Source organism: Eubalaena glacialis, chromosome 5 (assembly GCF_028564815.1).
Source record: "Eubalaena glacialis isolate mEubGla1 chromosome 5, mEubGla1.1.hap2.+ XY, whole genome shotgun sequence".
Classification (NCBI taxonomy): Eukaryota; Metazoa; Chordata; class Mammalia; order Artiodactyla; family Balaenidae; genus Eubalaena; species Eubalaena glacialis.
In genome coordinates, this window is record NC_083720.1 from 154,236,705 (window position 1) to 154,261,757 (window position 25,053).

Consider the following 25,053-nt stretch of genomic DNA (forward strand, 5'->3'; position numbering starts at 1 on the left):
ATTTTAAAAGTGAAAAAAAAAAACCAGCAAAAAAATACAGGACACTGGAAACTGAATTAAATACAATCAAGCAAACATTTGAAGATTAAAAAACAAAAAGCAAAACAAACAAAAAACTTGAGCTAGAAATGCAAAAAATTAAAAAAAGAAATGAGTAAGAATTAAGATATGAAAAAGAACAAGGTGGAATAAAGTACAAAATTATCTCAGAAATAATTACTAAAGTACATAGTGACCAAGAGATGTTTAACTCAAATGGAAGCATAATAAGACTGTTGAAAAAAGTCAAGAAAATGACCAAGAGAATGAAATTGAGATAAGGGAAGGACTAAAATGGGTCAGAGAAAAAGTGGTGGAAATGTTAAGACAAGCAAAGAAGGAATAACATTTGTATAACACCAGTCCGTGAAGAAAACTAAAACAACTTAATGTTTTAAAACTGTAATCCAAAAATACTTTGCAATAATAAAAGAAGACCTGAATATACCTACTGAAGGGCTGAATTGAGTAAATAAGTAAATTAACCCAAAACTTCAATTTCGACACTTATTCTAGAAAACGACTTGACTCCAACAGTGAAGAATAAATCTTCAGTGCCTCCGGGCATATGTGTGTGTACATGTGTGTAATTATAAGACTAGAAAAAGATGGGAAAAGTGTAGAATACTATTACATGAGTATTATATGTGGCCACATTATAGAAACATTGCAATTAAAAATGGAAAAGGGGAGAAGAAAACAACAGAGTAGAAGAATCTCATTGATTGTTGTTATACAGACAATTGGTGTGAATAAAGGATTAAAAAAAACTGACAAACTAAATTGTAAAACATTGAATAATAAAACAGGGGTCTAAAAGCCTTAAAATTATGTACATACTACAGTAAAAATACTAGAGTAAAAAACTACTAGTAAAAACCATGTAAATACAACACAATAAGAACCTTCTTAATTATCAAAAATTAGGTAAGTTAAAAAAATACATGTAGAAAAAGAAACATAGCAAATATAACACAGATAATTATAAAATATCTTGACAGAGTTGAGAACATCGTAACTCACCTAGTAAAAGAAAAATGTTTTCAATTTGGTTCACAATGTAACATTCAGTATTACTCTGTGCACTAAAAACGTACTTAAAACAAATGCATTCTGAAAGGCTAAAATTAGAAAAGGACAAAGGTAAATGGAGACATAAGAAAGGAGGTATAGTGATCCTGACTAGAAATCAAGGCAAAAAATACATTAAACCTGACGAAGAAAGGCATATTTTAATGTTAAAAGTCACCATTCAGAAGGAAGATATAACAAAGAAATTACAGGAGAAGTAAAGAGGAAGATAAAAACACATTAGTAATAGGTGATTTTCATATATCTTTCTCAAAATAAGACAAGTTGGGTGAACAAAAATAAATAAGTATATAGAAGACCTAAGCAACATACTCAATATGGTGGATTTTACTGATGTCTATCAAACTTTACACCCTGATAATTGAAAAGATACCTTCTTCTTAAGCACTCATAAGACATTTACAAAATTCATCATATATTGTCATGCACAGAAAATAACTGGATTCCATAAAGTAGTCTTATTAAATAGCAATATCTCATCAAAATAGACTAAAATTAGAAAGTATTAACAAATCTGGAAACCATCAACTGAATCAAAAGCAAAAAGGAAATTAAATTGCCTAATACTAAATGACTAAGGTAAAAAGGAAAGTAAAATAAATTACCTGTATTTATGATATATGTCAAGGCAGTGATCAGAAGAAAATTCATAGCACTAAAAACGTTTTTAGTAAAAATTAAGGCATTAAATTAACAATAAAATGTTAGTATTTTATAAAATTTTTAATTAAAATTTTAATTTGCAATAAATTGAATATAATTGTGAGCTTAAAAATAAGAAAGGAATAAGTAAATCAAACAAAAGCAAAATGGAAGAAGTAATTTTAAAAAGAATTTTAAAAACTAATGAAATAGAGAAAGAAATATAGTAGACCTATTCAACACATTAAAATCCTGTTTTGGGTTTAGTTTTTTTTGTTTTTTTTGTTTTTTTTTTTAAGTAACCAATGAAACAGATTACCGTATAATTTGCTCAGGAAAGAAAATGAGAAAGTACAAACACGAAAATGAGTAATGTCAAAGGGGAAATAGTCATTTAAAGAGAAAATATTTTTAAAAATCATGAGACTACTTTGCAATACACTGTGCAAATAACTTTGAATGAATGATTAAATAAGCATCACCATTTGGCAAACACAATAATAATTGTTTCAGGCAAGAACCATGGATACACACTGAACTTTGTGGGTTAAGTAGGATGAAAAAAGGATATTTACATAGTTTCAAATATTTCCCCAGTACATCCTTTCTAATTACAAAGGGAATAGTGTAACTTCATAGTGTAGAAACTTGGACCACACTCATTATACAAAGTGATAAAAATTAAATTAATGCCCAAAATGAAACAAATCAACATCATGTTGATATGATACACTGAGAAATGTGGGTCATCACTTTTGTTGTAATCTTGTCAAAGGTACATAACTTGAGTTTAGTCATGAGGAAACATCAAACAAGATAGATTGATGGACATTCTGAAAAATGACTGTTCAGAACTTATAAAACTAAGATGGTCCTGAAAGACAAAGATAAGAAACTATCCTAGATTGGAAGGAGACAACAACTAAATACAATATTATCCTAGAGTATATTCTGATCCAGAAAAAGAACAATTGGAAGGACAGTTGGTGAATTTTTAATAAATTCTGTAAAAGTAGTTTATAGAGTTGTGTCATTGTTAACTTTCTGGTTTTGATAACTGAATTATGATTATGGAAGACATTAGTATTTGAGGACTGGTGGTGGGTATATGGAGATCCCTTGTAATAGCTTTTGCAAATTAACTGTGTCTGATTTTATTTCAAAACAAAAAGTTAAAAACTAAAAACATAATGAAAAATGAACTTAAGCAAAGAAAATCTTTGTTAAACTTTAAAAATCTAGAATCTCATAAAAACAGTAAATTAATTTTGGATTTGGGCAAGCTGTTTTTTTCTAGATAAACTAAAGAACTGAACAACTTCACTACTAGGTAAACATAAATATTGATAGGGCAAAGAACCTACTTTTATTTCTGGAATATAAGTCAAGGGGAAAAATAATTTAAGAATGAGAATTTGTTAATATAGAGATAAATAGAGTGTAATAGCTTGACATACGCATAGCATTCTGTCAGGAGATATAAAAGTAATTCACTTGAGAAAAAAAATGAAGAAACTTGATAAGTATATTTTAAGTAACTTTAAATAAAGATTGGATGTTTTGGTTGGTTAACCAGTGGGAGTTTAGATCATCCATTTTCATCTACTTATTTTACATTATTATTTAAAAACACATATGTATATGATTTAAATATATCTACATATATAATAGTTTTGCATTATAAAGGACAAAAGTCTTCAGTTCTTACCAAAATATCACTTCAGGGTTGTTTTTTTTTTTTTTTTTGGTAATTTACGGGAAAAGAATGGATAAATTGAGGGCCTGATAAAAAGTTTTAATTACTCAGTTGCCTATACAAGAAACAGTATAAAGATGAGAAGGAATATTTTCTTTGGGGCAGCTTTATTTAAACTAGTCATTGCGGATTTAAGAAAACTATATAGTTCTAAAACAACAAACAGATTGAACTACCAATTTAAGTAGCCAACATCTTAAATTTACATATGAAATCTATATTTTAAAAAGGGTTAAGAAAGGGTTATCTCTAGCTGACAAATTACTGTATGCCAGCTTCAAGCTAGTTAATTATACCAGGAAAAAAAACAGGCTTTCTCTTATTTTAGTGACAGCCCACCTGCAGGTAACTGAGTTCGGCCTCTACCATTTCTCTTAAGAGTCAAAGAATTTTAAAACCATGCATTATAGTGTGATATTAAAGTTGATGTACAGCAATTCCACACACATAAAATTCAGTCAGAGGATTTAAAAGTAAATCACTTGAGATAAAATGAAGATGATTTTTAAACAAATCTTGTTTAAGAACCGTGAACTTATAGTAAAATCCTCGGTGCCCAACGCAAAATATGAGCACTCAAGTTTGTCTATAAGGCCAAGCTCTTAAAACTGGCAGAATGTAGATCAATATTTATTGTGAAATTAAGAGATATCCCCTACAAGGGGCAAACTTCCTGTGCAGAACCAATGATGACCAGCCATAAAATACATTAAACACATTAATGATGCTAATCACATAACCAGGACACCATCTACCTGCCTGTGTAAAAAGACAACAGCAGGTCATCATCATCAGAGGCAATTATCATTGGGATTAAGGCTGAACAACACTTGTCAATGGTGCATCAAAACACATCATATTTTAGCTTGAACATGGAAAACAATGTTCATATTTGTCTTAGGGAATGTAGGGCAATGTCAACCCAAATCTTCCGGAAAATTACCATTTCAATCGACTATTATACAAGCTGAAATAATCTCATGCTACTAAGCCCAATAAAGCCTTGGTCAAATCATATCTTTTACGTGTTTTCAGAAAGACGGGTTTATAAAAGGATGTATTTTTAAAAATTCCTTTCTATCTGAGGATACATTTATAAAAATATATGAGGAAAGAAAGCAGCAATGTTCCTAAGCTGTTCTGGAAAAGAACAGTAGTTACAAGGGTCATTTTTAAACTTGATTCTCTGTATGGTAAAGCTGAAATAAATTACCCAGAGTTCTTTAGCATTTGTCACTCTTAGTAGGGTGAGCTATCTGTATTTTCCGGGTTGCTTATAGTCTCAGCATCGTTATTAAAAGTGCTTCCTTTTGTTCTCAAAATGCCCCGGTTCAGTTATATGATGTCTGTACTATAACCCACACAATGTGGCACACAGTGACTCATCAGTGTTGGAAAATTACCAACTAATTGACGGACCTCCTGATACTGTTCTCCTTAGCCCACCTGTATGGTTAAGGCAAATGCACGACTTTTCACTTCACATCACTTAAGGAAAAGAAACTCATTTATTGGAGAGACACAAAGAAGTTATCTCGAGCCCATTGAGAACCTTGTTACTTACATTATGTCAACAAACCAGCAGCCCTGGCATAGCCTGGAAGCTTGTTGGAAACGCAGGTGAGGCCCCATCTTACACTTGCTGGTCCCGCATTCTTAACAATATTCAAAGCGATTCCTGTGCACAGTTTAATTTAAGAAGCACTGGTTTACGGGGTTCCTTGACAGAAAGCTGCTTGAACCCAAGCTTGCTTCCCCTCTGGATGCGTACGGGCTGCTGACAATGCCAGGTTAACGGCTCCTTCTGGAGCATGTCTGGGCAGTGTTGGTACACCTGTCTCCGAGGCAAAGATGACTGATGGAGGAGGACTTATTTTCCAGGTGAATTCCTAATGAGGACAACATAAAACACCCAACTGCTCGCAATAGCCACAGTACGTCTCCTAGCTCCTGTGATCACCACAGTCATCCCCCGCAAAGCAAGTATATAAGAAACCAGGATGAGGAGGCATATTAGGGTGTATCCCATTGACTTCTTTCCTGGGAAGACCCACCCACTAGTGGGAGTGCTCTAACTTATACTGGATCAAAGACTTTCTTATTTAGGAAAACGTATTTTATGAACCAGATTATACTTTTGGAGGGGTAGATTAACTTCAAAGCCTGTTTTATTATTGTTCATGATACAATTTGAGCTAGAACCATTATTTAAGTGTGCCATTGGAGTTTATTTCCATCTTCCTCCCCTAGGATGGGTCAGGGAAGGGGTTCTAGGTGTCAGGTTCAGTAAATGAGGCATGAAAATTGTTATTGGCAAAGGAAGATTTGCATAAAAAGGCTTAAACTGGATTCAGACTTTTCTTTCCAATGCTCTAAAATAGGTACTCATAATAAGAGCTTTAAGAAATCCTCTTAATAACAGTAAATTTGCAAGTCGCTGCTGTTGCCAACTTACTTTTTGGATCTTTCCTGTTTTTCAAGCTTCCAATATAGAGAAGCTATCCACCAAAGAGTCTTTAAAATGCCTCTTATGATCACCACATGGGGAGAAATCATTCAAAAGAGTGACAGGTCAAAATAAAGGAATTCATGGTCAGAGAGGACAAAAAAAGTCTAATCCAATGAGCATGGAAAAGCAGATAATAGAAGATGTCGACCTAGCATTTGCAGAAACATTAGAAAGAAGCAATGTTTTTCTTTGTTTGCTACAAACTCAAAACACATTAGGAAAAAGTTTAAGCAAAGAGCTTAAGGTAAAACGTAGAAGTTCTACAAAGATGATTCATTTTTTCCAGTGGTAAGAATCATTCCGGTTCCTTAATAAAGAGGACTTGCCACTATTATATAACTTGTATATGTGTGTAAAATTGTATGGTTCCAGTCATCTTCTTCAATCTTGTTATTATAGTCATCAAGTCCTGAGTTAGTTATTAATCATTCCTATATTTAAATATTTGATTATCATCAAAAGGAAAAAAAGAACTACAAGTAACTTGCCTTTGTGAATCCAGATGAATAAAGCTTACTTCCTTCTGAGGGCTCCATATATTACATTAAATTATTGGAAGCATTTTATTGTGCAAATTAGAATATTCTACCAATATCAGAGTCCATATTATAGTGCATTATTTCCCAATTAAAACATTATTATTCAGGCTCTTTTGTCAGTTTTTCAAAAGGAAGGTAAAAAGGTACAATCCGTGTAAGAAAAAGAAGAGGAAGACATAAATGATGTGAGGGTACTGGGAATGAGAAAAGAGACATTTAATGTTTAAAATAATATAAATATCAAATATCATAACTATAATATACCTAAATAATGGGCTAAGAGGCTGATTTGTTTTCAAGCCAAAACATTGTCCTAAACTTCAGGTTTCTCATCCTGTCTACTTTGATTCTTTGAAAGGAAGGGTTGATTTCTCCAGTAGAATTCTGTGCTTTAAGGACCAGCCATGCGTTGAAGTGGTGTAGGGTCCCTCTGGTAGAATAAGAGGGGTTATGTTTTTATTAAAGAAAAGAAAAAAAAAGCAGAAGAACTTAAATTCTAGGTCAACTTGTACTCTGAGGTAGGTTACTAACATTTTTTGCCAGCAGCATGAGACATAAATAGCAAGCTTGGAAGTGAGGGTCAGAGCCTCAGAGTTAAGAAAACCCTCTTTTGCTGTACTCCTTTTGTCTTTCTCCATGCTTTATAGTGTCAGACATCCTGCCCCACTTCCATTCCCTTTCCCGTGTCTTTACTCACAACCATTGATCCCCTGTACATCTCTTTCTTCTCAGTCATTACCTCTGTCTCCTCTTACGCTTTATGTTTGAGGCCAGTCCCACATTGGCATCTGTCCTCCAGTCCCAGCTTGTACAACACTCTTAGTCAAAAGTCCACCTTTACAGCCCCCATAGGGAACTGTATACAGAAATGCAAAGAATCAATAGGTCCTACACTCCTCAAAGTTTAACCCACTCCTTGGTTTCTACAACATGGACTGAATTCTATGGAGCGCTAACTAGAAATATGATATAATAAGAAAAGGTCACAGGCAACAGAGATAATGATTTCAGTATCGATTGATGAAACTGCATTCAAACTCTCATTTTAGGGAGATGTAATGATTCAATGAAGTTATCAAACAGCATTTAATAAGATAGCTTTTTCGAAACACTGCAATATATCCCTGCATAGCTAAACTGTGAATAACCTTAAAAATGAAATTAAACACTATTTCTCTCCTTTTCTTAATAAAATATATTTTTAAAATCTTTTAAAATTTCTTTAATGCCAATTATTGTACACTAAACTTGCTGTTTAGTGATTCAAAGGATGACCCTACTTTTAAAATCCCTTCTTTCCAAACGTATAATCAAGTATATCAATACATTGATATATTTGTTTTAAAATTCAATATCTTTGGGATTTAATGTGATAAAATGAATGTCAATTTGCTATTTTACAAATATTAAAAGATACAGCTCTGGTTCACGGTCACTCCTCCAACATTTTTTGAGATTTCATCACCCTTTAGATGATTTTTCTAATACCCTGGTTCTTAGCCCCAGGGACTGTTCTACCCCAAAGCTCATGTCCCTCACATCACCTCTACCGCTTAGACCCATGTCAAGGTCATTACCAATCACTGCGATAATCTCAGTTTCACAAACCTGACTCCACACAGCTCACTCAATATAGTGTACAAATTCCAGTAACATCTGTCCCACCAGAACATCCAATCCACTGATCCTATTATCTTTTCACATTCACTCACCCAATTTGCATCCTTTTTCTTACTTTCTTAATTTAAACCCATGACCAATAATTCAAATCAGTCTTTTGCATTCACCCTCAAATATCCTGGCGTTCTCTCTATTCATTAACATTTTCTTGACAAAACCTCAAATCTAAGTCCAAATTTCCACCTAGACTCTGCTGAATCTGAATATGTGTGTGTGTATATATACACACGGAAAAAAAAAAGACCATGCCTGCTCTTCTCATTTTGATTTCATGATTATAATGTGGCAATTTTCTCCTAAAGGTGGCTAACAATCATACATTTCCCTAACCCATTTCCTTTCACATGCTCTTAAATATCTATTTCACATCTTTTCCTGTTCCCTAGATCCTCGAAAACTTCCTCTCCATTATCATTCTCAAAAAATGATCTTGCTTCCTATTTCACTGAGAAAATTGAAGCAGTCAGAAGAAACTACCAAATGGTAGAAGGAACCACCAAATCTGTACTTATTTGCATATCTATATCCTGACTTCCCACCTTATTTCACCCAACTAAGCATAAATGTGATATTGTGATTTATAAGAAATATATATTTGGTCTTCCTCCCGGTTTCTGACTCAGAGTGCCTAAAATCCTGGGAATTTCCTAAATTTATGAGCGTAATAAAGCTGCGTTTTATTTTTTGAATGAGGTGACTTGCGGAGGTACCCAGGGATGGGGGCCGGTTTCCAGGAGAACCAGCCATGTGATTAGAGTGTTGGAACTTTCAGTCCCGTCCCAACTTCTGTGGAGGTTGGATCAATCACCAATAGCTAATGATCTAATCGACCAAGCCTATGTAATGAAGTCACCATAAAAACCCAAAAGTTAAGTCATAGTAATGTAATGTACAGCAACAAACAAAGAAACACACAAATAAAAAGGACCAGAGCTTCCAGTTTAGTGAACACCTGGAGATGCATGGAGAGAGGCACACCTGGAGAGGGTACAGAAACCCTACACCCTTTTCCCATACCTTGTCTGTGCATGTCTTCCATCTGACTGTTGCTGAGTTAAATTTTTTTATAGTAAGCAGGGGATCCAGAGAGTAAAATGTTACTCTGAGCTCTGTGAGCTGCTCTAGCAAATAACTGTAACAGGAGGAGGGGGTCATGGAAACCTCCAACCTATAGCTGGTCAGTCAGAAGCACAGGTGACAACCTCGGCGGCAGCAGCGGCTGACATTTGAAGTGGGGGGCCGGGGATTGGGGGGAGTCTTGTTGGACTGATCCCTTTACCTGGGGAATCTGGTACGATCTCCACATAGATACTGTCAGGATGGAATGAAACTGAGTTGAACTGTAGGACACCCAGTCAAGAGGCTGGAGATTCACTTGTTGATGTTGGCGGGAAAACCTTCCCAAAACACGTTGGAAATTGGGTCCCAGAACACAATTAATAATCTATTCCTCCATCCCCTCTTACACTGAGCTTACAAGACCGATGCTTCAGCTAACTTCTCCTATCACTCCTACATCATCAGTTATTTTCAGTTTTCTTGCCCTGCTCCGCAAGCACGATATTATTTTTCCTATTGTTTTTCTCTGGAAGCAACTTGTCCTGCCTTCTCTCTCCTTTACCAAACAAAACACAAAAATCTTGAAAACATACTTATGCTTAATCTCCCTAATTCCCCCTCTTTTATTCTCTCTCAAACCCACTTCAACTGGATTTTGATTCCTTTTCCTTCAACCAAAAGTGTTATTGTCTGCCCCACCTGTCACTGTCAGTGCTTGAATGATAGGTGATATTCTACTGATGACCAGTTTTCGGCACAGTTAATCACTTCCTTCTCCCTCATATGCCTTCTGGACATTGCTTCTCGGACACCAAATGCTATCGGCTTTTATACTACCCCACTGGAAAATTCTCTGCATAGATCTTTGCTGGTCTCTTTATTCTCCCTTACCTCTTAATGTAGGAATAACCTGGGCTTCAAGATCTCGTCATATCATATGGCTCTAACTACCGTTGTTTTGCTAGTGATCACCAGACAGCACCAAGCCCACTCAGACATGTATTTATAACTGCCTGTGTGGCTCTCTGGTGGATGTTTCAAAACCATCCTAAACTTAACATGCAATCTCCTGAACTCCTCAACCTCCTTCCCACTAAGTTTGTTTCACCTGAAGTTTTCTCCAGCCTAGTCCCAGGCTCCAATATATTTTGCCTGAATTCATGCAGTTCTTTCCTAAATTGCTTCTTTGCTTTCACCTTCATCACCTAGAGTCTACTCACAACACTGCAGCCAGAGGCATTAAAGTCAAAATCAGGTCCTCTTACTCCTCTAATCAAAGGCCTGCAATAACTCCCTTTCCCACTGAGTAAGCAATAAAGATCTTGGGATGACTGACAGGACCCTACACCATTTGCCCCTTAATTATTTTTTCTGTTAATAGTCCTTATGTTGTTTAGTATTTCTGTGTGCATTGGCCTTCTTGCTGTTCTTAGAACATAACAAACATTCTCCCATCTTAGTGTTTGTGCAATGTCTGTTCTTATTACCTAGATGCTCTTCCCACAGACATCTGTGTGGTCACCTCCCTGATGATCCCCAAGAGTTTGTTCAAGTATCACATCCTCACTGAGACTTAACCTAACAATCCCTACTAAAATTTCGTCTTCTACTCCAAACCAGCATTCCTAATTCCCTTTGTTCTGCATGTTATTTTGTTTTTCAAAGCATATATTGCCTTCTAACACACCACTGATTTATTACAATTATGTTATTGGTTACTTTCTGTCTTTTCTTCCTTAGAATGTAAGCCTCGTAAGAGCAGGATATTTTTATTGTTCACTGATGTAGCCTAAGTACTTATAAAAGCAGCAACAACAAAAGCCTTAGCACTTAGTAATTGCTCAAAAAACACTACTTGAATGAATGGACATATTTTAATACAAACATTTAAGATTTTCTATGTAAAACAATATGACAAAACTATTTCTTGGAAGTATAATTAAGTCTGTTCTATTGAAATATAAACGTGGAAATATTTCTGGATATTTTAGAATGATTTTTGGTAATACTCTAACTAAATTAAGAATCGTTTCTGGTACCCTATTTTCAAAGCAACATGAAAGAATATGTATAAATCTTTGGCTAAAATATTAAAGTCTAAATAAAAACATTCCAAAAGTAAGTGAACATACGTTGTGCAATTTTAGTCTTTGAATTACATACATGGCATTAGGAAATGTGTTAAAGTTAATAAAGGCCATTTATGACAAACCCACAGCTAATATCATACTCAATGGTTAAAAGCCAAAAGGTTTTCCTCTAAGAGTAGGAACAAGACAAGGATGCCCATTCTCACCACTTCTTTTAATACAGTATTGGAAGCCCTAGCTACAGCAATCAGACAATAAAACAAAACAAATTTTTCCATATTGGAAAGGAAGAAATAAAACTGTTATTATTTGCACATGACATGATGTCATATATAGAAAGCCCTAAAAACTCCACAAAAAACTATCAGAATGAATAAATAAATTCAGAATAGTTTCAGGATACAAAATTAATATACAGAAATCTGTTGCATTCTATACACTAATAATGAACTATCAGAAAGAGAAATCAAGAGAACAATACCATTTACAATTTTATCAAAAGGAATAAAATATCTAGGAATAAATCTAACCACAGAGGTGAAAGACCTGAACTCTGAAAACTATAAGACATTGATTAAGGAAATTGAAAACAATATGAATAAATGGAAAGATATTCCATGTTCATGGATTGGAAGAATTAATATTGTTAAAATGTTCATACTACCCAAATCAATCTACAGATTCAGTGCAATCCATATCAAAATACCAATGGCATTTTTCAGAGAGCTAGAACAAATAATCCTAAATTTTGTATGGAACCACCAAAACAATCTTGAGATAGAAAAAAAAAAAGCTGGAGGAATCACACTCCATGACTTCAGGCTATACTACAAAGCTACAGTATTCAAAATAGTAAGGTACTGACACAAAAACAGACACATAGATCATTGGAACAGAATAGAGAGCCCAGAAATAAACCCATATACTTATGGTCAATTAATCTGCATCAAGGAAATAAGAAAATACAATGGGAAAAAGACAGTCTCTATAATAAATAGTGTTGAGTAAACTGGACAGCCACATGCAAAAGAATAAAACTGGACTATTTTCTCACACCATATACAAAAGTAAACTCAAGATGGATTAAAGACTCAAATGTAAGATCTGAAACCATAAAACTCCTACAAGAAAATATAGACAGTACACTCTTTGGCATTGGTCTTAGCAATCTGGGGGATCTGTCTCATCAGGCAGTGGCCACAAAAGCAAAAACAAACAAATGGGAACTAATCAAACTTGAGAGCTTTTGCACAGTGAAGGAAACCATCAACAACAAAAAGGCAACCTACTGAATGGGAGAAGCTTTTGCAAATGATATATTCAAAAAGGGGTTAATATCCACAATATATAAAGAACCCGTATAACTCAATATCAAAGAACAAACAAACAACCTGATTTAAAAATGGGCAGAGGCCCTGAATAGGCTTTTATTTTTTTCCAAAGAAGACATACTGATGGCCAACAGGCACATGAAAAGATGCTCAAGATCACTAATCTTCAGGGAAATGAAAATTAAAACTACAGTGAGATGTCACCTTACACCTGTCAGAATGACTACCATCAAAAAGATAAGAAATAACAAGTGTTGGTGAGGATGTGGAGAAAAAGAAACCCTTGTGCACCCTTGTGCACTGTTGGTGGGAATGTAACTGGGTGCAGACACTATGGAAAACAGTATGAAAAACAATTTTTGGAATTGGAAAAAAAACAATTTTTTTCCTCAAAAAATAGAAAAATAGAGCTACCATATGATCCAGCAGATCCACTCCTGGGTATTTAACCAAAGAAATTGAAAACATTACTTCAAAAAGATATTCACCCCAATGTTCATAACACCATTATTTACAATAGCCACAATATGGAAGCAACCTAAGTGTCAATAGATGAATAGATAAACAAGATATGAGTTTATATCACAATAACATCACATAGATTTACTGATGCAGAAAGGTCAAAGCCATCTGTTAAAATTTATGTTATGCTTCATCACAGAGCTCTGATTCTCTTGCTATATTAAACCAGAATTGAATTGTGGAAGGATGCAGTTTGATGTGATAACACACAATGAAATATTACTCACCCGTAAAAAATGGAATTTTGCCATTTGCAACAATATAGATGCATCTGGAGGGTATTACACTTAGTAAAATAAGTCAGACAGAGAAAGACAAATACCACATGATTTCACTTGCATGTGGAATATCAAAATAAAACAAATGAAAAAACATAAGAAAAAAGAAGCAGACTCACAGATACAAAGTACAAACTAGAGGTTACCAGAGAGGAGAATGGTAGGTGGAAAGAACAAAATAGGTAAAAGTGAATAAGAGGTACAAACTACCAGTTATAAAATAAATAAGTTACACGGATGTAATGTACACCACAGGGAATATAGTCAATATTTTACAATAACTTTGTATTATACCAAATACCAAATTACTATGTTGTACATCTGACACTAATATAATACTGCAAGTCAACTGTAGTTTAATAAAAAGTTAAATAATTACAAGGCATATGTTAAGTGCTGTAACAGAGAAATGCTCCAGTGTTACAGGAGCACAGAGGGCAGCCAGAGAAGAGATGACCACTGCCAGCCAGAGAGTGGGTTCAGTGAGGGGGTGACACCTGAACTAGAATTTAAAGGAAAAGTAGAAGTAGGCCAGGTGGAGAAAATGGGAAGACCATTTTCCATGTAGTGAGAAAATCATAGAGGAAGACAGCAAGACATGAAAGAGCTGGACAAAGTGACTTCTAGCAAGAGTTCAATGTGACCAGAGGTAGGATCATTTAGAGGAAGATGATCTTGGAAAGATAGTCGGGGAAAGTAGACATTATCCTATAGAACAAATCCTATAGGATAAGCTACACTATAGTGATGTGTCATTAAAGGTTTATGAATAGAAGGTTACACCAGATTTGCATTTAAAAACAACTAGCTTTAGAAGCAGTATAATTGTGTAACTTGGAAAAGCAAAGAAAGAAGCCTCAGGAAAACCAGGCATAAGACCATTGTGAAGAGACATGAGGGCCTTAACTTCAGACACTGGGAATAAGGATGAAGACAAGATGACACATGCACAAAATATTCAGATGATGGAGAAAAAGGGATTTGGAAATTGAGTTGCTTTGGGGAACCAGGGCAATCTGCTAGCATGATGAGAGCAGAATCCAGAATGCAGTGCATTTGGGAGTGGATGGAAGTAAGGAAGGGGTGGCCATGAGGATAGATGACTCCTTCCAGGAGCTGGAAAGTGCAGGAAAAAGCATCAAGGACACAGCAGACTTTAAATTCCTCAACTACAGCAAGCATCTTGGAGGTGGCAGTCTGTTTCAGCTTGTGTGGGAGGGGCAGGAAGTCCATCTGAAGCGGAGAGTAGGTTCTGGGATTGGAGGCAAGCTCTCCAGTCAGTCGAATGTCAGGCTCTGCTGCTGCCGATCGTAGATATTGAGCTGCTCTCCCCGCCTGCTTTGTTGTTTAAATCTAGGTGCTTTCCTTGGACTTTAGTTTGAAAAGATGGAAGGAAATAAAGTATCCTTCTGGTTCAAAAATTTAAAAAAAGATTTGTGTCAAAGTTAACAGGGTCAAAGTTAACCCTGGTTTAACATATATTAGTAAATTTGAACATTTAAAAATATGGAAACATTTGCCAGTCAGAAATATTGCAAGTCAAAGGAGGGGCCTATCCTTCTGTTAGTTACTTCTCTAAAGGGAAAACTGGAACCAAGCAGAAGCCTCCAGGCCCCCCTTCCTGTCAAGTACAAAGGTCCCTGCACGTCTCCTGCCTCTGGTCGTAGGAAAGCTGAAGATTCCCAGGCCTCCCTGAGTCACAAAGAGTGGCCTCGAGCAGTTAATGATCAGGACAACAGAGTCACAGATTCAGTGTCTGATGCACCTTCCTGAGTTGTTTCACAGACACTGTAACTGCCACCAGCGGGAAAAAGCCAGACTGCAGCCACGACATAAGCTACTCCAACTTGAGCAGTACTGAGTCTATGGCCAGCACCATTCCAAGAACTGGCCTCAAGAGAATGGGATTAACACGATTGCTCATAATAATCTATGTCTTCGTGGACATCAGAATAATTGTAGCTTGCTCTGTAGAGGAGCAACTAAAACTGTCAGCAAAGAGATGCTACGGACCCATGTCGACATCCTCCGCTCTGAGAATACAGCGCCCCATGTCAGCATGAAGAAGTGACAGAAGATGGACCTTCATCCCTGATCCCACAGAAATAGAATGATGTCTGACTGCGGATTTGTAAGCAGCTCTTTGCAGGAAACCGCCCTCAGCAGGAAGCCCCTTTCCTTGTCACTTTAGCAAAGCTACATTGTAACTAACTTTTAAACTAGGCGCCCCCATGCTCTACTCATCTCCAGACCAAACACACCATTCAAATCTTGTGATCACACAATGCCTTGCCTAACCTGTTGGTTTTTTCCATAGATCGAAGAGGTAGAAATGAAGAATAAGTAATTAACAGATGACCAGATCCCTTCCCTAGCTTCCCTTTGAGTAATCTGGCAAACAAAGTGTGTGAACAAGCTGTGTGAACAAGACAGCATCTAAAGAAAGGTCACAAGGAGTTGACAAGCCTGCACACAGTGGGGGACGTCGACAGCTGTGACCGCCTGTCTCCATGATTAACTAAGATTACTTCCTTTTTTCCCTTTAAAAACTTTCGTGGCCCAGCAGAATATTTGGAGTTCGTTTCTGAGGACAGTGAGCCCGCCTTCTCCCCAGATTGCCAGCTTTCTGATTAAAAGCAGCATTTTCCATTTCTACCAGCACTGGCCTCTTGGGTATTGACTTTGGAGTAGAAAGCAGCGGGACATGAGTTCCGTAACAAACCCACTGCTAGGAGCCTAAGGAGTGCAGAGGGGCATGTCCATGCCTGACACTCCCAGTCTGAGCTGGAAGAATAGGGGGAAGAGTGGGAAATGGACAAAGATGAAGATACACTAGCTCAAACCGCATCCTTTTCCAATTCAATTCTGACTTAATATTAGCAAAAGAAGCAGAGCTCTGTGAAGACACGTAACATAAATTTTAACACATGGCTTTGGACTTTCCTCCTCAGTAAATCTACTAATGTTATTGTTCTTAAAAGATTCTGTATATATTATTTTTATATATTTAGATAACCATTATAGAACAATAAACTTGTTCCTAACTGCTGGATATAATTTTAACTAAATTAGTTTCTATCAAAACAATTTTAAGACATATAAGCTAGTGTTGTTTCAGTTGCTCTTTGTTATGTGTGACATATCCTATTATTCTGGCTAAAATAAATTCTACTCTATAGCAATTACTCCTTAACGTAATTTTGTTTTCGCATCTTAAATTTAAATATAAATATGTTTAAAATAAATAAAAGCTAACTAAATTATTAATATACATTTTGAACAAAATCATTCTTAAATAACCATGGTAAGGATCAATACATTTCCAGTCAATACATTTATGGAGAACCTATTATGTACAGGGCATTATTTTGGGTACCCTTTGGAATATGAGTCAGATGGTAGAGTGCATTAAACTCAGTTTTGCAGAGGAAATAAAATACACATATATATTTATTAAAATAAAAAGGACATCTGGAGTATGAGGTAAAGAGGAAGCATTAATTATCTTCTATGAATGGCATCAGGAGAAAGGTAGTTCTTCCAGATGAGGGGATTCATATATATTACACACTTATTCCAGAGACTTGTTCAGTGTGCATTTTCTTATTGATGCACAAAACCCTTTGTAAGAAAAGACAAATGTTAGACTTACTTTACTGATAAGATTTTTTTCAATCAGTTTTTAGTCAGTTTTTTTGATCATTTTAGCTAATAAATGAGATATGTAAAACTCCAAACAGTTGTCTTATTTCAAACATCATGTTCTTTCACCTATTACAGTTTATAAAAAAGCTAATAATTGAATTGATTTTGAAAGAAGAGTGACGATTCAACATGGAGAATAGAAAGAAGAGAAGGAATTTTTTTTTTCAATATGGAACCATTAGTTTAACATGATTACGGTACATCTGCAGTAATGGAGTAATCCTTTTACAAATGCAACTAGAAGAAACGATGACACAACTAAACTGGCATTTGGTGTGAATCCATAGGTGTTTAAACTTCAAATCCAGCCAAGAATTTTGTTACAATCTCTTTCAGCTTTGCATCTGACTCTTCTGAGATCTTTCCATCAGCCCAGATTTTGCCCAACAGTTTGGTGTTGGCTGATAACATGAAACAAGAAAGCATTCTCAAACTTTGTGATCTTGCTGGGCTCCAGCTTATCAAGATACCCCTGACATCTGCATAGATGACAGACACTTGCTCTTCAATAGCCATGGGACTCATGTACAGGTCTTGAACTTCTTTTGTTAAATCTATTTCTACATGTTTTATTCTTTTTGATGACATTGTTAAGTAGAATCATTTTCTTAATTTTATTTTCAAATTGTCCATTACAAGTGTATATAGATACAGTTGATTTTTGTAAAAAAAAAAAAAAAAAAAAGTAGCCATGGGACAATACCGTCCTTGCCTCAGCAACTCGGTCAGACGCACGCCACGAGTCAAGGGTGGTTGAGTGGCAACATCGAGGTCAGAACGAAACTGGGCGAAAGCAGCAAGCTCAGATACTGAGCCAATCCCAGTTTCACGGTACCTGCCACGTGTTTCACGGCCCTGGTTTGCACAGCAGATCTGACACGGGATACAGACAAAGCAACGTCAATGGCAGGATGGATACCTTTGTAGAACAATTCAATTTCCAAGAAGATCTGTCCATCAATGATGGAAATGCCATTCGTTGGAATGTAAGCAGACACAACACCAGATTGTCTTTCTATGGCTGGTAAAGCAGTCAAGGAGCCACCACCAAAAGAATTGTTCATTTTGTCTGCTCTCTCTAGCGGTCAGGAGTGTAGGGAGAACACGTCACCAGGACAGGCTCCACGACCAGGGGGTCAGCGGAGCAGCACAGACGTCTGACAATAAGCAACAGCCTATTTAGGTAACTCATCGTAGATGATCAAAGCGTGTCTGCCATTATCCCTAAAATATTCTCCCATAGAACATCCAGAATAAGGAGCCAGGCACTGAAGTGGGGCAGCATCCGAGGCAGTAGCTGAAACTACAATAGCGTACTTCATGGCATCTGCATCTGTAAGTCTCTTCACCAACTGAGCAACTATGGCTCTTCTGACCAATCGCAATGTAGATACAGTACAGCTTCTTCTTTTCATCAGATCCATCATTGACTCATTTCTGGTTAATGATTGTGTCAATAGCAATTGATATTTTGCCAATGTGTCAGACACCAATAATCAGCTCACACTGACCACGACCAATTGGCACCAGCTGTCCACAGCCTCAATGCCAGTCTACATTGGTTCCCGCACAGAGATCGGGGCTTTCAGGCTAACTCGCCTTTAGATCTTGGAACCAACTGGACCCTTTCCGTCAGTGGCATTACCAAGGGCATCTGCTACCCGACCCAAAAGCTCCTTGCTGACTGGAACATCCACAATAGCACCAGTTCTGCTCACAATATCTCCTTCCTCAATTAGTTTATCATTTCCAAACATGACAACACCAACATTGTCAGGTTCCAAGTTCAGAGACATAACCTTTAAACCTGAAGAAAACTCTACCATTTCTTCTGTTTGAACATTTCTCAGCCTATGTACACGGGCAATACCATCACCAATACTTAAAAACGTGCACAGTCTCTTCAAGGTCAACAGAGGTGTCACCAATAATAACAGAGGACACCTCAGCAGTGCCAGTCTTCCGAAGACGAGATTTAGAGACATGGAGATTCCCTGCAGCAGCGAAGGATGATCCCAAAGCATTTTTGAAGACCATCCCGGCCTGCGCAGGGAGGGCGCGGGCCATGGCCGCTGCGACGCACACGGACCGCATCTTTGCAGGTCCTCTTCACATGCTTCCTCTGCATTCGCAGCCTTGGGACTGACTGGGAGAGAGGGAGCTTTGGTTCAGAAGGGCATGAGCAAATCTGAAGTCAAGAAATTTTAGGGATGATGTGGGTAATAATGGGTGTTTTTCTCTAGTTGGATATAGGATCTATGCAGAGAAGTGCAGTAATAGATATTTGAAAAATTATTTTGTGCCCAGATGGTAAATATCTTTGAATGCTGCGATGACGACTATGCCTTATTCCAGAGGTAACTGGAAGTTCTTGCAAGTTTTTGATTAGATAAAAATAAATAAATAAAAATAGAGTATGTGGAACTGTACTTAAGGAGTACAGGGAAAAGTGGAGGTAGGTAGATTCTGAAAGGGAGATCATTAGGACATGAACCGGAGTAATAGGAACATGGTGGTGGGGAGCAAATGAGGACCTCATTTCAAAGACAAAGAGAGGGACTTCCCGGGCGGTCCAGTGGTTGAGACTTCGTCTTCCAATGCAGGGGGTGTGTGTTCGATCACTGGTCGGGGAGCTAAGATCTCACATGCCTCATGGCCAAAAAACCAAAACACAAAACAGAAGCGATAGTGCAAAAAATTCAATAAAGACTTAAAAAAAAAAAAACAAAGACAAAGAGAGTCTCGAATAAAACATAAGGCATATTATTGGACTGTTGTCAGATATTGTAGAAAATGAAAATCGAGAATTAATGAAAAAATAGTCTGACAAATTGTTTAATTCTAGATTACTAGAATTAAAAAATCCTTCAAAATGTTCAAAAATTTTAAGAAAACTATAAATTTTAAAAAATAATTAAAAACTGAATGATTGTCAGGAGTAAAAACAAATACAAAGATGTGTCAAAAATGTTAACAGCTGAGCTTCTAAAAGAAAAAAAAAATTTTAAAACATCATTCTGTTTATGAGAGATTTGTTGAGTGCTTACAAATAAATATTTGGAAAAGATATTGACAAAAATTTTAAAACACATAAAAAGAAAGCAAGATAAAAAACACTAAAAATTATAAGCCACAAAAACTTTTCAAAATATGTGCACACAAATTTCATATAAAAAATCTGCAATGACACATTTTAATGGGTAATGTCCACCTATATTCTCCATTTCTGAGTGTATCATTTTAGCTACTGACACAATAAAACAATGACAAATGCCTCCTCAAAAAGCCTGATTTTCAACTACGGTCAACTATTAATTATCTAAGAATACATGGAACAGCTGGAAAATTAACACTGGTTTAATTAGCATAATATATTTGAAAAGTATAAAGAAATCAAAATAGTTACAAATCAGTAAAATTACTATTCTTTTTTTTTTTTCTATCAAGTCTTTTATATCAGCATAATGTTGTAAACTGAATACTTAATTTGTGATCGGGAAACCTCACTCTTATCGCAGCTCTGGCTTTAATCCGCTGGGTGTAATGATCATGCCAATTTCTCTTCAGTTTTCTTCCTGATTTCTAAAACTTGAAGGAGCTGAAGTAAGATGCTTAAATATCAATATAATACTTTCAGTAAAAGAGGTTAAAACAATCTTAAAAATCTTCCAAATAATTATTAAGGTTAAAGAGGTTACTTACAGATGTAAAATTCAGAAAGCATGTGGTTTCTTTCTGAAATGAAAATGCATATCCCAGTTTGATGGCCAAAGGAAAATTCTTCCATAATAGGTAGTTCATCCTAATGGATGCACGTGAAGGGAAGCAAAATATGCCACTTTGGCATATTGATTATTTTGGATTAATGTTATTTAAAAAACAGCAGGAGCAAGAAGGACCCTCTGATGCTCCTTTGTTCCTGACGAAAGCAGGACATAAATGTTCCATGTGAAAGGTACCCTCTGTGCACCAGGAGTACAGAGACGTACTTCTTACCAGAGAAGGGAATTCAGGGCAGAGAAAGTTGGATGAACAAACCTTGTTACTTTTTCACTAATTAGCCACTCCAAGCTCAAACCCCTTTATTTTTGTCAATTCTTCACAAAGTTATTGATTCTTTGTCTAAAAGATATAAAATCTGCCTCCTTGGGTCATTTATTTGAGTCTCATATTTTTATGAGCTCCCGTACATAAGAAATTAAATTTGTTTTTCTCCTGTTAATCTGTCTTATGTTAATTTAATTATGAGACCAGCCAAAGAACCTAGAAAGGACATTTGACATTATGTATATGGCTGCATTAACCATGAATGTCTGTGTCCTCTGGACATTTGTAAGAATCTCTTTGGGTGTCCACCTAGATCCTGAACCATAAGTTATGGGCCCATTTCAAGACTTTTGCATAATGTCAACCATTTTCTCACAACATTTCTACAAATTTACAAACCAATAAGGAAAGAGTAAGCATGTCCTTGCTCCACATCCTTATATTTGTCAGACTTTTCAATTTCTGTCAGTATAGTGGTTGAATGATATTTCATTGTGGTTTTAATTTCTAATCCCCTAATTTCTACTGAGGTTAAGGAATTCTTATTCTACTTTTTTGTTCTTTTCCTTTGAATTTGCAAGATACACATAGCAATATCTATTTTGGGCTTTTCAGTGTTTTCCTATAATATTTTGGAATTTCATATATCAAAATATTGTATAGGTTTTGTTAGATTAAATCCTCAGATTTTAAAAAATTTGGGGTGCTAGTATAAATATTGTCTTTAAAAAATTATGTTCTCTATATTCTTCTGGTAGTTGAAAAGTAACTGAACTGATCTTGTACATTGAATGTCTAAAATCTTTGCTAAACTCTCCAATCTTAATTTTTTATCTATACTTTCATCGAGATTTCTACCAAAATCATTATACCATGTGAAAATAATGACAACTTGATTTATTTTCTAATATTTTAATATTTAATAAGTTCATTCCATCAATTAAACCTCACTTGGTCATGAAGTATATTTATTTCTCAATAAATTGCTACATTTGGTAGCTAATGTTCTGCTTAGAATTTTTGATGTGTGTTTATAATTGAGTTTTATTTATAATGCCTTCATCTCAATATTTTTTACTGATTTTGACATCAATGCTACATGAGTTTCATGAAATAAGCTGTAGATTCTTCACTTTTCCTTTTCTTTGGACAATGGGTTTAATATCACAATTTATTCTCTAAATGTTTTTAGAACCCACTGGTAATGCCTTTTGTGAGTTGGTTTTCACCTGTTGGAAGATTTTTAAACTACTGATTCAATTACTATAATGGTTATCTACTTCAGGTTTCATATTTCTTCTTCAGTTAATTTTGGTAATGGAATTGTCCATTTCATGTAAGCTTCAAAATGCACTGACATCAAGTTAATAATATCTTTTTATCACATTTATTTCTCCAGCATCTGGCATTATGTCCTCTTTTCACTCCTAATGGAGTTTGTTTATATTATCACTTATGTTCCCTTGATGAACCCTGCTAGAAGTTGATCCTGTTTATTTTATTTTATACTTAAGAATAAACTTTGGCTAATATGATTCTAAATATTACATGTTTGTTTCATTAATTTTTTTTCTGAACTTTTGTTTTTCCTTCCTTTTACTTTCCTATTTTTATTCATTAACTTTCAGCTTTTTTCATATTAAACCTATACATTTCCTTTCAGCATTACTTTAACTGCATCCACAAATATTTATATGGAGTGCTTTTGTTATATGTCAGCTCCAAATAAGTCCTAATTTCCATTATGATTTTAAATGCAGTAAGAAATTATTTCCTAGTATATTTTATTTTTTAAATTAGGTGGGATTCATTTTACTTTTATTATTTAATCTGCCTAATTATATTATTGTCAGTAACATCATCTGAAGGAAAGCAGTCTTGAAATTTGTTCAGGTTTACTCAATGTTACAAAATCTATGTTGAAGAGCTCTCAGATTGCTTGAAAATAATAAACATTTTAAAGTTGTTGCAGGAAACGTTTTATATATGTTTTGGCAATGTTTTATATATTTCGTGAATTCTATTCTTATATTTATTATGTACTTCCTTTCTTCCGCTTACTTAATGTATAATTTCTTCTTCATTTTCTATATCTTAAGGAGAAAGTTCAGATCATTAACTCCATACCTTTTTCTTTCCTAATATAGGCATTTAGTGCTCTAAACATCCCTCTAGCAAGTATTTTAATTACATTGCACGAATTTTGATTTGTTGTGTTTTCATTTTTATTCTGTTAAAAATACCTCTAATTTTTCTTTCAAAGTTGTCTTTGACCTATAGGTTATTTAGAAGTATACTTTCCAGTTTCTAAATATTTGGAGGGTTTTTTTTTTAGTTACCTTTCTGTTATTGATTTTTATATCAATTCCTTTGGTGAGAAAAGATACCTTGTATAATTTGAATCCTTTAAACTTGTTTTATGGCAAAAAAATATGTTCTATCTTGTTAAATATCCCATGTTCACTTTAAAAAGATGTGCGTTCTGGTGTTTTGCAGTGGATTTTTCCATAAATGTCAATTAGGTCAAGTCTGTTTGATAGTGTTGGTCAAGTCTTATAAATCATTCCTGGTTTTCTACGTAGATGTTCTTTAAACTATTAAGAGCAGGGTGATGAAACCTCAGATTATAATTGTGTCTTCAACTGTTTTTCCCTACAGTTGTATAACATTTGCTTCATTTATTTTGAAACTTTATTTTGCAATTTATAAATTGCATACACCTTTAGGATTGTCATCTTTTTGATGAATTAATCACTGTATTTCTTAGTTGTCTATTGCTGCATAACAAATAACTCCAGAATTTAGCAGCTTAAAAAACAAAAATATTTTATCTCATAAGAATGTGAGTCATAAACCTGGGCATCTCTTAGCTGGTGACTCCTTCTCAAGATCTCACATGAATTTTCAGTCATACGTTAATATACCTATAGCAGTGGTCTCCTGTGACAGCTTGACTGTGGGTGAGGATCCACTTCCAAGCCTTCTCGCTTGGTTATTGGCAGGCCAAGGCCCCTCACTAGATGAGTCTTTCCACAGGAATGACTTAAGAAGAGCTTCTGGTTTCCCCATGGGTGATCGGGCAAGAATCTGAAACATAAGCAACGCTCTTTTCAAACCCTGATCACAGAAGCCACGTCACATCACTCTGCCACGTTCTATTTTATGTTAGTAGATACATCCCACACTCCAGGGGAGGTAATTACACAAAGGCTTGAGGATAAGGAGGTGGAGATGCTTGGAGACCATCTTAAAGGCTACCAAGCTTGGTCTCTATCTTGAGCACAGTGTAAGTAAACACCCTTAGGGAAGGAAATAGCCAGCCATCATCAGCTTATCTCAGAAGGTCTCTTACTCTCTAGAATTTTAATTCATCAAGTCTTTGTGGTTTCTCCAGACTTCTGATGTCTTCAAAATATTAGCTTTGTAAGAAAAAACATTATTTTTGTAATGCATCTATGTTTTCTAGTTGTTGCACTGAGATCTGCCCTTACTTCCTAGCTGGAAGTGAAACATTTTATCTTAATATATTCTTCATTCTTAAGGTTCAATTTGGTTCCTTTCAGAACTCTTCGTTCATTTTTATGGGATCTTTTTTCCTTAATTATATTTTCAATTTTCTCATATTTCAGAAAATATATGTTCTGAAAACTCTATTGATAACATCTGCTTAAAAGTGTTGAGGGAAATATATATCTCATGTTTTATTATACCTGCAAAGAAATTCATAATCCTCAGAGGTTAAATATTAAATGAAAGCAGGAATC

At 35.4% G+C, this 25,053-nt stretch overlaps 1 pseudogene; it reads right to left on the reverse strand.

Annotated features, from left to right (window-relative positions):
* Positions 1–17,533: 17,533 nt before the first annotated feature.
* LOC133091866 (ATP synthase subunit alpha, mitochondrial-like) lies at positions 17,534–19,336 on the reverse strand (annotated as a pseudogene).
* Between the last annotated feature and the right edge of the window lie 5,717 nt (positions 19,337–25,053).